Source organism: Symsagittifera roscoffensis, chromosome 2 (genome assembly GCF_963678635.1).
Source record: "Symsagittifera roscoffensis chromosome 2, txSymRosc1.1, whole genome shotgun sequence".
Taxonomy (NCBI): domain Eukaryota; kingdom Metazoa; phylum Xenacoelomorpha; order Acoela; family Convolutidae; genus Symsagittifera; species Symsagittifera roscoffensis.
This window is the reverse complement of record NC_087063.1, coordinates 16,427,492-16,429,605: the sequence shown is the minus strand read 5'-3', so window position 1 is coordinate 16,429,605 and position 2,114 is coordinate 16,427,492.

The following is a 2,114-nucleotide window of genomic DNA, read 5'->3' as shown; positions in this document are numbered from 1 at the left end:
TCAGGGGCAAAAGAAAAAAGTATGAAATTGGACCGCTAATGACAAACATATGTTACTCGTTCCAACAATAAGCCATTAGATCTATAGATCTATACTGTTTCAAACAATAAATCATACTCGTTGCTTGAGTTTTGTCAATTTTTCATTTGTACACCTCATGTTGATGAGCGAGAATTTGCTATGAAGTTTCAATGTTTGAGCTGAGTTAAGTTTTTCGACCTGTTTTTCTTTTCAAACAGAAAAAGCAAAAGTGTGTTCAGAAAGTGCGTCATAATTTTCTAATTCCCATTTCTTTGATGAGTCTGAGTTTGCACCATAAAAATCCCGCGATCAAATAAAACTAACAACCAAGGGGAGCAGAGGATAAAACAAAAGTGACTGTTTGAAACAATAGTAGTCCGTCTGTATTTATACGGTTAACTCAGGCCTCAAACAGCGAGTGTAAATTTTCAAACAGGTAATCGTAAGGTGAACAATTTTCAAGTGAACTGAAAAACAAATAGAGAATTGTTAGTTGATTGCGAAAATTGGCCGTACATTTTACCCTGGTAATATATCAAAAAGATGGGGTACAGGAAATTGGCCAAATGACATTTTTTAATTTAATTTATCGATGAAGAGAAAAGTAAGTTAAACAAAAGCACAGGTATACCAAAATTATATGACCGTCATAAAGTATACTTTGCCAAGTTATTAAGTAAAAACAATAGAAACCACCGGCAAAGTAATTCATTAAAAAATCATTTCAAAAGTAACACTCGTGAAACTATTTCAATCATAACCAAAGTGCAGTCAAACAATAGAAAGAGATATATCGCAAGAAAGAACGAATATAAACGAAGAAAGCTTGTACCGTTGTATCATGTTTGCATTGAACTTGAAAATCAGGGTTATGCAACACATTTTGCGCTGACAGAAATTCAATTTGGAGTTAAGCGGCCTGAAATTAACCGGATTAACCGCTAATATTGATGAAAGAAGTTAGAAATTCTTCCCAGCGTCTGAAGGCATAAAGGTGTTATAATCAACGTTTTAATGATGATAGCAAGTATGTTCAATTACATCCCTAAAAATATGCTCAACTCTAGAGTCTGGAAAAAAATTGTCTGCATATACATGCTGCAGACTCTGTAGTGTCTATTTCTGGAACTCGTGGAATGGACCTGTGGAGTCTGTGATTATTATTATTATGATTATTATTATGATTATTATTATTATTATGATTATTATAAAGGATTTGCAAATCAAAATGATTTGAAGGGATTGTTCCCTGAAACACAACAATAAAATCAACGACACTGTGAGCAGTCACAGGCAAAGCGCCAAGAGCATGGATGATAGAAGTTGTAGTTTGTATGAAAGTAAGACCAAAAGAACTTCAGTAAACGCTGTTTGAGGCCAACCAGAGTATAGACATCAACGAAGGCAAGGATCTGATTTACCACGCGTCCAGTTTGGAAGAAAAAGTTTTGTCTCGAGCTCTCTTTCTTCACTTTCGGGAGATCAACGAAAATTGCTGAGTCTGAACGAGTACTAATAGAGCTCTTGAAAATGATGCACTTATGCCAGTTGAAGTCATTCACACCATTCACGATCTTTGAGAAAGTCAGGAGGTCATAAATTTGAAGATTCAGCGTTAGTGGTAACAAATTCAAGAAGACTAAGGGATCTCTGTAAGTACAGTCGTAACTAAGAATCCAAGCTGTGGCTCGCTTCTGTACCTGTTCAAGTTTTGTGAGGGCGGCTTTTGATGGAGACCAAACCGGAGAACAATAGGTCAGCACCGGTAGCACCATAGACTTATACAAGTCACATTTGGTTCTCCAAGATGTAAGAGGAGATACATTTCTCATCAACATATGTAGCACGCAATGAGCTTTTTTACAACGGGAAAGTATGTGCGTATTCCACTTCAAGTCATTCGTTATCATAACACCAAGGTCTTTTTCTTCAGTTGACTGGGTCAGGAGGTGGTCACCTATGAAGACCTGCAGGTTCAATTTGGTAAAAGACATAACATGACATTTCTCCAGGTTGAACGGTAACTTATTGTTTTCTGACCATCGTTGAAGCAATTGCATGTCATGCTGCAGAACATGCGGCTGAGAGAGACG